This window comes from Ochotona princeps, chromosome 18 (genome assembly GCF_030435755.1).
Source record: "Ochotona princeps isolate mOchPri1 chromosome 18, mOchPri1.hap1, whole genome shotgun sequence".
Classification (NCBI taxonomy): domain Eukaryota; kingdom Metazoa; phylum Chordata; class Mammalia; order Lagomorpha; family Ochotonidae; genus Ochotona; species Ochotona princeps.
In genome coordinates this window covers 50,303,283-50,315,414 of record NC_080849.1, presented here as the reverse complement: position 1 = coordinate 50,315,414, position 12,132 = coordinate 50,303,283, and the positions used below count along the sequence as shown (strand labels likewise).

The following is a 12,132-nucleotide window of genomic DNA, read 5'->3' as shown; positions in this document are numbered from 1 at the left end:
CCATTGTGGCCACTTGGGGAGTGGATCAATGCACGAAGATCTTCTCTGTCTCTCCTCCTCTCTGTACATCTGACTTTCCAATAAAAATAGTCTTTAAAAAAAAAAAAAGAAGTGGGATCTAAAAGGAATAGAGTAGAGCAGACGGTGCAGGCTGAAGGATGGGGTGGAGAGAAAGGCCTCGGCTGGGAGAGGAGGGGGGCTCTGTCTGGAAAGGTGATACACGCACCATCTGTGACTTTGAGAAACATCCAAAAGCAATCAAGTTGGGGATAGGACGCGATATATTGAGCTGCCAGCACGGCTGGCCAGCACGCAGCACCTCGGCAGAATGTGTCCTGGCTAAGCTCACTCCGCCCCGAGTGGAAGACAACAGAGTTTACTAGGCCCTGGCTGGCTCCTCCCATCACTCCGCGCACGGCGCAGCCGCAGCCCGCCATCTTAGACCATTACCCAGAATGCCACCGAGCGAGTGCTGCGTCAACGTGCGGGCCTAAAGCCAGGCCGGCCGCAGGGTGCAGTCCCCGTGGCTGCAAGCCGCAGGACCCGTGGTGGCTGCAAGCCGCAGGACGCAGTCCCCGTGGCTGCAAGCCGCAGGACCCGTGGTGGCTGCAAGCCGCAGGACCCGTGGTGGCTGCAAGGCCTCTGCTCTCCCGCATCGTAAGGAATGAGCTTCAGCAAGAAAGCACCCATGAGAAACGAAGACAACAGATGCAGACTTAGGAAGATGAAATGGGTGGAAGAGGGAAGAGCCTGGTAATTGTGTCAGACTTGTGTGCTGGCACGGTTAAACGTTCCTTATTCAAGTGCTTCGCTTGAAAGTGCTTCTGGCCCAGCACGGTAGCCTCGTGGCTAAAGACCTTGCCTTGCTCGCCCTGGGATCCCATATGGGCGCAGGTTCAGTCCGGATGGGCACAGTTCCGGCCTTTGCAGCCGCCTGGGGAGTGACTCAGCGGATGGAAGATCTTCCTCTCTGTCTCTCCTCCTCTCTGTATATCTGTCTTTGTAATAGAAATAAATACATCTTTAAAGAAAAAAGTGTTTCACACCTTTTTCTTTTTTTCAGATTTCTGAATATTTGTGTTTTCCTGAGATATGTTCAGAAATAACCCCGTGGAAAAGCGAAACCCACGGATGTTTGTTTACACCTTCTACACACAGCCGGAAGACATATTTTAGCAACAATTTAAATCTTTTTTTTTTTTTTTTTTTTTTTTACAAGAAAGTGAGTCTAACTGTGTGGGATTTTCCAGTTGCAGCACTAAGTTAGCATTCAGAAGGATTCAGATTTTGGAATCTTTGAGTTCAGACTTTGGGATTAGGGCTTCTCAACCTGTATTGAAATTTGTGGCGAAGATGAACTTGTCCGTGGAAACATTTAGACAGGAACTTCACAGGAGGGTTGAATTTTGAAGACAATTTTAAGATAGGACTTTTTTGAAGACAGGAAGCAAACCTTAGGCACGCATAGCAATCATGTCCCTAGGAGGATATTTCCCCCCAAAAATCAGGAAAGGGATTAAGAATGAATTTGGTGTGAGCACTTTCGATCAACTGGTTGTGACGTTAGTGGGGATAGAGGAGGCCGTTGTCATTGTGGCATTGCAGGTTAAGCGACCACCTACAGTACTGACATCTCCTAACGGTGCCTGCTCAAGTGTCTGGCTCCATTTTTGACCCAGCTCCCCGCTAAGGCACCTGAGACAGCAGTGGAACATGGCCGAAGTCCTTGGGCCCTTGAACCGCTCGGGGTTTCTTGGCAGGCAGCAGACGAAATTCTTCACATACGTAATATATTACGATAAACACTATCATCTGAACTGATGAAACTGATCTGCTCATTTAATAATCACTGACATTTTTACAAACAATGAACAATTGTTACAGACCATCGTTGTTAAGGGATGAGAGTATAGACTTAACAACTCCATGACTATAATATAGTCTGTGGAAGTTAAGTCTCAGTTGAATTAAGGGTATTCTAGTCAAGGATTTTCTAGAATTGAATCTTTGGATTAGTCAAATTTCTTTCTTTCTTTTTTTTTTTTTTAAATTGGTCTGCAGAAAAACCCGTTCAGATGTTGGTTAGAATGCCCACAATGCACGTTAGAGAGCCTGGGCTCAGAACTGGTTCTTCTTCAATTCTAGTTTCCTCCCATGGGGAGGTCTGCACAGGGTTCCGGGCTCCTGGCTTCAGCCAGGACAGCCCTGGCCATGCCAGCCGTTTGCACAGTGTCTAACTTTGCCTGTCTCTACTCTTTTCAAATCAATAATAATAATAAAGCAATTAGTCTGAAGGAAGGACTGTGTTGTGTAAGCTTCTTCTTTTTTTTTTTTTTGTTTTTTAACAAATGGCTTTGAATTCTTAAACACTGTGTGTCAAAGGTTTTAAAGGATAGCAAACTCAGGCCCAGAGCGCAGTAGCCTAGCAGCTAAAGTCCTCGCCTTACACACTGTAGAATCTCATACGGACATGGGTTCTAATCCTGGTGGCTCTGCTTCCCATCCAGCTCCCTGCTTGTAGCCTGGGAAAGCAGTCAAGGACGGCCCAAAGCCTTGGGACCCTGCACCCACGTGGGGGACCTGGAAGAGACTCCTGGCTTCGGATCGATTGAGCTCCAGCCTTTGTGGCCACTTGGGGAGTGAATCAGTTGACAGAAGATCTTCTGTAGCTCTCCTTTCTCTATATGTGACTTTCCAGTAGTAATAATAATAATAATAATAACAACAACAATAATAAAAGATGGCAAATTCCTTTCACTTGGGGGAAAGGCAAAGAAAATTCAAATAAAAGAGCTTCATCTACCCTAAATTTTAAAAAATGAGATGTGACTGATGATGTCATGAAATAAGTACAGATGTTCTTTTTATACATCAAAGTCTGACTTGGCGGAACACAGCAAATGAATGAACATCAGTAGAATGAGAAGGAGATGGGGCCAGACAAGAAGGCCAGACTTGGGTGAACGCTCTTGCCCGGGGCTGAGATTGGGAGTCCCGGCTGGAACTCCTTGTGTGGAATTCTTGGCAATAGATTGTTACAGCTCTTGCCTGAAAAACAAACGGACTGTGGCGTCTTTCTAAAGGCACCAAGCAAGCTGAGTTGAGAGGAAAAGAGACAGCGGGGGAAGGTGACGGGAGCCTCCGCGGAGCCTCCACTGCTGTTGCGCCACAACAGAGGGCACTGGGCGACGGCAGCCTGAGCCTCTCCCACCTGTGGACTGCGTTAGCCTCCCCAATTGCAAAGAGCCACTTTGAGGCCACAGTCTCAGCTTTGTGTTTCTGGGTCCCACGAGAGCCCTTTATATTAAAGGGAATGAGTGAATGTAGTTTGCAGGAACCATCACTGACTGTGCTAGAATTCAGCTCCCCATCAGAATCGGGCTGAGACCCTGTCGGAATGTAACCGTTCCGCCACAGAGGTGCTAAACTATTAACTTCTACTCAAGTTGCTGAGTTAACAAAGCAGGGCATTCATAGTGCTGCCTTTGCAGAAGCAACAGGGCTTTTGGAAATATAATAAAGAATCGGTACAGTAATCAGATCATAATTTCAGTGCTGTGTCACTGGAAGCCCTTCTTACCAGGAAAGTCCCCTCCTCTGTGGTTTAGTTCAGTGTTTACACTCATCAGGACACCAGTTCTCAAAGGTGTTGCGCGTTTAACAAAGGCATTTGCCTCATGTGTGTTTAAAAGGCAAAAGACAAAAATCCCCTTTAACCAAATAAGTATCAGAAATTCACAACACAGATTACTATGGTAAAATACTTAAAAAGTTCTTCAGTAAAACAACTAATTGGAATTAGCCCTTTCTCCTTGTCGCTTCTTAAACTACAAAATCACTTCTTAAAAGTTTCAGCAAACACCACGGACATTCTGCAGAGCTGTGCGCATAAGCCTCAGTAAGCAAACGCTCATTAGTTAAGGTTTTTAACAGAGATGGATGGATAATTAGCAAATAACACGCACACAGAGCCTTTTCTATATATTTGGCTTTTGTTCTGCCTCTAGTAATGTTAGGAGTCAACAGGGAAAGAACTAGACATTTCTGAGAAGAGAGACAGGTGGTTGGCAGGTATCAGCTGTCATTAAAAAGACAAAAAAATAGGATGAGGGGAAAAGAGAACCCTTTCCGTTGTTGGTTGAAAAGTAAAGACTTTTTGAAAGCATTCACATATTCATACACAGTGGAAGGATTTAGAACTAAAGGAACACGATTAGCAGACTCGGAGCCCTGCAGTGGGAATGAAGTGGGCTAACTTGCAGTGTGCTGTGCCAGGGTGCCTCGCTGCACAGGTTCAAACAGAAACCTTGCGGAACTTGTGTTGACAGACATCATGATGAAGTGGGTAGATACGAGAGGGTTTTTTTTTTCACATTTGTTCATTGAATTCAATAGAGTAAATCAGATTATTCCTAGGCAACACATAGCTTAGAGTAAATACACATACAGGGCTTTCTGAAATATTTATATGTATCCATTTCAGGGTACTTACCAATAATTTAATTCTATTCCAATTCTATGTTTGCAAACAGGCTAGCCAGGTTTTACATAAAAGCCCTGTTTACAGAAATCACTTAGATCAATTTTCCCACAAAATGTTAACCTAATGTGTGCTGTTTTTTCAGGGATGTAAGCTTGGTTTTTTTTTATAAACAAGACATATACTATACTGTAAACATCATATTTTTTTAATAGCCAAGAAACACCTTTCCAACCTTGTTATAATCACATTAATCTGATTTATTCAGAGCGTGATTGTGTTAGGTAACAGGGAGTTGAGGAAACCGGAAATGAAGTGTAACAGACATATTATAAGGAGGAGAATGGACAGATTAAATGATGCCAAAAGCATCCTGGGAGACACCATGACACAATACATGTGTGTGAGTGAAAGAGTAACCTATTCTACACCCATGAATACGGATACCTGTAACAATGTCTTCCTCTTTTTATTTTACATAAATGGTTTCTCTGTGCTTTCCCAAATTCGAAATTTCATTTTTTTTTTTTTTTTTTTTTTTTTTTTTTTTTTTTACTATGAGAATCCAAACTAGGAAAGTAGTGTGATTTAGGAAGGACCAGGAGGGAAGCGAAGTGTTGGGTTTAAGATATGGCTGAAAGGAATACCCCTTGTGAATACAAGAGCCAGCCTTTTTCAGAAGTTCACAAAAGAAACTCCCCAAGTATGTAAATCCTGTAGGGGTGATGCCAATTCTTTGGCTCAAGGTTGGTGGAAATGTCAACTCCAAGCGAATTTCAAAATATGATTAAAAGATCAAATGAACTTTGTGTAAACAAGAAAGAACATTAAGATGATTTTACATGGTTTCCTGCCAGTTTCACCCAAGGTCTGTACACTTGGTCTACTTTTTCTTTTTTAAAAATGTTTTATTTATTGAGCCACATTTGTGTCGAGCTGATGAATTCACCACCTGTGTTCCGTGTCCCAGGGCCTGTTCTGCTTCGGGCTGCCCTGCTTCTAACTCAGTTCCCTGCTAATGCTCTTGTGACTTAGCCAAGCCCCAGCCTTTGCCACCGTTTGTAGCCACCTTTCAAATACATAAAAGATCAAATTTTATTTTTAAATATTTATTTGAGAGGAAGAGAATATGGAAGGAAGAGAGGAGGGGAGAAAGGGAGGAAGAGAGCGGTATCTTTCATCTGCTAGTTCATTCCATACACATACTCCTTTCCGCCCACCTGCGATGCTCACCTATCATCACCTGGAACCTGAGAAGGTCAATATTGGGTGTTGCATGACTGCTACCCTCACCAGCCCCCACCAAGGCCCAGAATAGGGAGGGGCTTGCTCTCTTGGTCATGTGCTTGCCTCGCTCTAGCACTCCAGCTCCTGGTTTCTCTAATACCTGCTTGCTCTCTGGCTTCCCACAGACAGACTCCAAGGACAGGTAGTCCCTGAGCATGGCTCCTATACGTCTGTATGCCTCACCTTATGTTCACTGCTTGTGTGGGACAATGAAGATGTTAATGTATTCTAATATGTGTACTTTCAAGATTTCCAGGAGAGGTGAGGCCTAGCAGTAGTGGAGTATGGGCAAAGCCAGGGCAAGGTGAATGTCTACGGCTTTATAAATATGTCTAGGTTGTTACTGCATGTCTCTTAGACTAACTTATGTTGCTGGGGAAGCTGGGACATAGGTCTTCAGTTTAACAGATGGGCTTCAGGGTAATGACCAATTGTTCCTCTCCGGGGTTTCCATTCAGGTTGGATTGCCATATGGACTTGTCACTTGCTAATTTCTGGTGGGCCCTGTTATCACCAAGCTTGGTTAATAAAGTCTCCTTAACATATCCTAGACTTGTCTGGTGTGATCTTGCTCACACCCCACAACAAACATGGGTAACAGGCACTCAACTACTTGAGCCATTACTCACACCTGCATTAGGTGGGAAGCTTGCGAGTGGCTGGAGCTGGGCATTGAACCCAGTGGAGACTCTGGCATCTCTGATGCCAGCCCAACTCCTGTCCCGTGGAGCCTGTCCTTTTGTTTAATATCTGATCTCCTATAGCAAGTCAAATATAGTAAGACTAATATATTTACAATTAATGGAAACTCAGGAAAGAAAGATAATGTGTTGAGAATCACTTTTGATATTCAAATCATGAGATTCCATGCTTAATAATCCATTAGAGGAAATAAACATTGAGCTTATTTCTGTGAAGTTAGAACCTCTTCCACACTAAAACAGCCATTAAATGCTGACCTTTTTCAACACCAAATTACATTTTGCATTAGTGCTGGATTTGTGCGTGATTTAAAGTTAAAACTCTGCTCGAATATGTTGAATATTTAATAGTATTTAACTAAATATTAATTGAATATTTAAAATTGAATATTAATCAAATATTTGAGTCTTAATTGAATATTTAAATAGTCAATATTATTGAGATTCAATTCAAATATCATTGAGACAGCTGCTAATTTCTGTTTGGAACAGGAGCATTATTTGCATGTCAATGTCCCGCTGGGCTTTCACTTGTATCATTTCTGAGGCACAGGGTCCTCTGGTGTGGAGGGCATTTGCAGAAGTGAAGAGCAGGAGGCAAAGCCAAGGAAAGCATTCCATGCTTGTCCTTACACAACCTGCTCTTCTGAAGTCAGCTAAAGATGCACTGTTCATCCCAACTTTGGACTTGATGACCTAGGGGAATACTATACCCCTGACACTAGCAAATGCTACAAATTGGGTATTTCCCTCTAGGGATCTGGCTGGTAGACATTTACCTGACCTACCAAAACACACAGAACAAACAAAAGTAAACTGAAAAGCAATGACAATACAGCCTGCTTCTCGGGATTGTTCCTATGACAACGAAGCAGTCAAACCAACTATTGCTTCTAATGACTTCACTCATGTCCCGTCCAACTATTGAGATCAGTGACTTCTATCACAATCAAAACCAACCTATGCTTTGTCTGCACTTGCTGACACCAAGACTTCAGGAAAAGTCAAGGCCACCCCTGGTGTCCACTCTCGCAGTGTCTGCTGGGGATCACCCTGCCACTTTTCCCAAGACACTGGGGACTCTGCAGGTGTCCTGGGGCATTTAGTGCCCACAGACAGCTAAGGGGCTATACACTGGGAGCTGGATAGGAGGTGGGGCTGTTGGGACATGGCAGTCCTGGTGTTTGCAAAGAAAGGATTTAGATATTGAGCCATCATGCAGGTCCTCTTCTTTATTTTTTAATTGACAAAACCGCATGTGTTTATGGTAGATATATTAATATGTCAACATTGTGGAATGGCTAAATGAAACTATTTAGCATAAATATTTCCTCTTTTAACACTTCCAAAAGATAGAAAGCATTGCTATTAATTCTAGGCATCACACTGTACTCACTCCTGCTGTCTAACTGAAACACTGTGTCTTCTGACCACCACCGCTCAAGCTCCTGATTCGGACGTTGAGTGCGAGAACATTTGTCATTCTGTCTGGTATACTTCATGTAACGTTTGGTCTTCCGGGTTTAACTAGCTTGGGGAAAATGACAGCATGCCCTCTCTTTTTTCATGCTGTATACTATCCCCTCCCATTTATAGACCATACATTTTATACGTTCATCTTGTCAAGGGCCACAACTTAGTTCCCTATCCTTGTTCCTGTGAACAGGGGTTCAAAGCACTTGTCTCCTGCTTCCTCTGAGTTGGTAATGGAGAATCCATTCTGCCTCAATCACAGATCAAAGGAGCTCCCGAGTCTGTTATGTGTGATGAGGGTTCTAGCTAAATCACATCGTTCGCTGAGTCAGAGCCACGCCCCTCAGAGTCCATCCTCATGGACTTGAAAGCAGAAACCACAGCAAGGGCCACACTGTCCAGAGGGGAAGCTACCAAGTTTATTAAGAGTGGGATTGCAAGAGAAATACAACCAACCGAAATCTCCACGCTTCAACCACACGTTAAACACAGCAGTGTAACAGATGTCCCTCTCTGCTTGGATGGATGTACTGCACAGCTAAAAAAATGTAAAATTAATTTTGCTGAAACCAAAGTCAGGTGCACAGTGAGTAAGTAGCCTCTGAGTTGCCTTCATAAGCCCTGGCTTAGAAGGCAGGCGTAAAGAATGATACAGACTTTGCAGTGAGAGTCTCATCCCGTTCCTGCTGATTTCATTCAATGGATATGTGAAGTCTATCAGAGTTCACACAGGCAATGCAGAGAAAAGCAATATGCTTTTCCGTAGCTCTTTTTATTTTAATTTTTGAATTTTATGGTACAATTCCATAGGATCTGGGATTCCCTCTCTCCAAATTCCTACTCCCTGACTGACTGATTTTCCCCATATTATTACAATAGTAGTTCTTCATAAGGAGTCACAAGTCCATCAGTCTGTTTGTTTGGAAGTCCATCTTTGATTTGGAAGTAGGGGTGAAGATACAATGCGTAGTGCTTTATATGCCAGGATTGACCAACATGGGAGCCAATCTATCTGTGAATGACAGAGGGAGTGAGCAAGTGTAGCCCCCCACGTGGTGACAAGCTCAGTGCGTGAAGGTTGCTTGAAGCAGCACTATGTGTCTTGGGGACATCAGGTCAATTGGTTCTGTCTTGTGGTCAAAGATGAAAGCCAATGACAGGAAGCAGGCTTGAAAGGAGCAGGTTCAGGTGGAAGAGACCCTAAACCGTCTCATCAGGCATTAGGCTCATCAAGTGTTGTCTTATTAGGTGATCACAAAGCTAGATACCCAACCTCTCAGCTTCCTAAATGACAAAATGAAGACTACTGAAGCCCCCTCCCCTGCCCCCGCCGCCAAGAGTAAGAGAGCAAATCCCACCTGCCATGCTAGGAAGGTCTGGGATTTATGGTAGTATTGTGAATTGGGATTAAAAGCAAATGAGTGCTTTTTCCCATTCATGTCAAGTCGGTAGCTTAGACACAAGGAAAAAAGTGTCAAGTCCCAGGAATCCAGAAGGAAAAACAAAACTCAGATCTGAAGAAAATTCTAAGTGAGAGAGAATACAAACATACCCCAAGCAGTGTGGGAGATTGATTCAATGCTCACATACACACACCATGTGTGAAACCGAACAAGCTCGGCCCAGGTAGAGAGAGTGCCGACAGTGTCCTGGGTGTGTGTCTGGATAGAGTCAACTAAGGTTATCTGTCCTCCACTCCGTGACCCCAGATGTGCCCAGAGCCCTCTCCTGGAGCCTGTGCTGCATTCAGCATTTTGGTCTCACTGTCTCCTGGGATAAGGGACAGATCCTCAGGCATCCTTAACCTTTTATGTTTTTGACAGTTTGAACATGGACAGCCTTGCACTATGCAGTGGGATCCTCAAGCTTGCTCCAGCATCCTTGCCAAACACACATAGAAGTGGTGTGTGCTGTCTCAATGCAACGGGCAGGAGTGCACGTTTATAATCTACCCCCCTCCCCCGCTATTTGGTCAAATCAGTGTGACACAGCTTTCTCTGCTGAAGTCTCCACTTTTGATAAAAACATATTTATGTGAAAGGCAGCATTTGGGGGCCAATGTGATGTTTCAATTGGCTAATACCTCTTCTGTAAGTGTCAGCGACCCATAAGGTCGATCGTTCATGTCCCAGCTGCTCAATTTCTTTTTTTTCTTTTTAAGATTTAGTTTATTTTTATTGCAAAGTCAGATATACATAGAAAAGGAGAGACAGAGAGGAAGATCTTCCATCCGATGATTCATGCCCCAAGTGAGTGCAGCTGCCGGTGCAGCACCGATCTGAAGCCAGGAACTTCTTCCGGATCTCCCACATGGAGCAGGGTCCCAAGGCTTCGGGCCATTCTTGACTGCTTCCCCAGGGCACAAGCAGGGAGCTGGATGGGAAGTGGAGCTGCTGGGATTAGAACCAGCGCCCATATGGGATCCCAGTGTGTTCAAGGAGAGGACTTTAGCTGCTAGGCCATTGCACCAGGTCCCCAACTGCTCAATTTCTAACCCAGCTCCTTGCTTATGCCCTGGAAAAGTAGCAGAGTTTGGCCCAAAGTCTTGGGACCCTGTCCATAGCTCCTGGCTTCAGATTGGCTCAGTTCTGGCTGTTTGTGTTCATATGGGCAGTGAACCAGTGGATGGAAGATCTTTCTGTCTACCCTTCTCTCTGTAAATCTGCCTTTCCAATAAAAATAAGCAAATCTTTAGAAAACGCAGAGTTACAGAAAGCAGGAAAAACACAGGAGAAAAGCTCTTCCATCTGCTAGTTCATTTGCTGATGGCTGTCACAGCCAGGGAGGGTCAAGTGAAAGCCAGGAGCCTGGTGTTGCATCAGGCCAGCACAGGCACTGCCGTGTGCTCTGAGCACCACTGTGTTCTCAGTGCATCAGCAGGGCGCTGGGCCGGAAGCGGAGCAGTTAGGACTTGAGACACTCATGGCAGTGTAAGCCAGCATGCCACAATGCTACTCCCTGAAATCATTATTTTTTCCACTTGCTTTGGATTTGCTTGTTGTAGGGAGATAAACCCAAATTACCTCAATAACCTATTTCTTCTATACTCTGTTCCTTCTAAGCACGGTAGTCATTAAAATTGCCTGCCTCTGTCAATCACCATGGCCAACCAGCTATGTCTGTCATTATGAACTGGTGTTTTGCCACAAAGCTGCACTTTCTCTGCAAAAATGGGTTCCTGTGCCAACTGCTATTGGCAAGGACCCACAAATTCCCATTGTGTTGAATGGCCTGTATTTTAAAATGATCACCTATCCTATGAAGCTTAAACCACCCCTGACAGACTCCTGGGCTGTTTTTCATTCCTACCACACTTACAGCATTATCCAACACAAGAACACAGGAAGACATCCAGGGTCTTCCACTTTCACAGTTTCCAGGCCTGCTCCCGCCTGGGCCTGGTTTCTCCCAAGAGCAGCGTTTTCTTTCCGTAGAGTGTGGTTTTCAGAGCTGACCCTCAGATCTGGGCATGGGGACAGACATTATTATTGGAGTCTTCTATTTCTGGTCCTCTGCGCTTGAAGAAGGTGGAAAAGTATTTGTATGTATTTTCATATACATCCCCAAATACTTTTGTAACTATTTCCATAGTTTTTCTGCAGATAGGTAGTTTCAGAATTCATATGTTCATTTTGACTCAAGTTCAATGTAATGGCCCTTTGTAAATCTTTTCTCTGATAGAAACCTGACTCCCATAATTCTTGGAAGATTTAGATACGCTTTTTTTTTTAAGATTTATTTATTTTTACTGCAAAGTCATATATATATATATATATATATATATATATATATATATATAGGAGGAGAGACAGAGAGAAAGATCCTCTATCTAATAATTCACTCCCCAAGTGACCACAATGGCCAGAGCTACACCAATCCAAAGCCAGTAACCAGGAGCTCTTTTGGGTATCCCACGCATGTGCAGGGTCCCAAGGCCTTGGGTTTTCCTTGACTGCTTTCCCAGGCCACAAGCAGGGAGCTGGATGGGAATCGGGGCTGCTGGGATTAGAACTAGTGCCTGTATGGAATCCTGGAGCGTGCAAGGCGAGGATGCTAGCTGCTAGGCCACAGTGTCAGGCCCCTTAGATACATGTTCTATCAGTTATTTGTTCAACAGAAAAATGTCCAAACCATGCAGCTGCCTCATCCACCTGATACTTCTGTAATTCTTGATGAGGAACAATATTATTA

At 44.1% G+C, this 12,132-nt stretch overlaps 1 protein-coding gene across 5 annotated transcripts in view; it reads right to left on the bottom strand.

The window, feature by feature from the left end:
* PIEZO2 (piezo type mechanosensitive ion channel component 2) overlaps window positions 1-12,132 on the bottom strand; it is a 405,850-nt gene that overhangs the window by 160,744 nt on the left and 232,974 nt on the right. Inside the window, exon 1 of one of the 5 annotated variants that reach the window (XM_058676953.1) lies at window positions 227-418. The exons of the other annotated variants lie outside the window; for them this stretch is intronic. The gene's annotated coding sequence lies outside the window, so the exon portion shown is untranslated. Of the gene's footprint in view, window positions 1-226; window positions 419-12,132 lie in introns of those variants that run through there. 5 annotated transcript variants of the gene reach the window in all.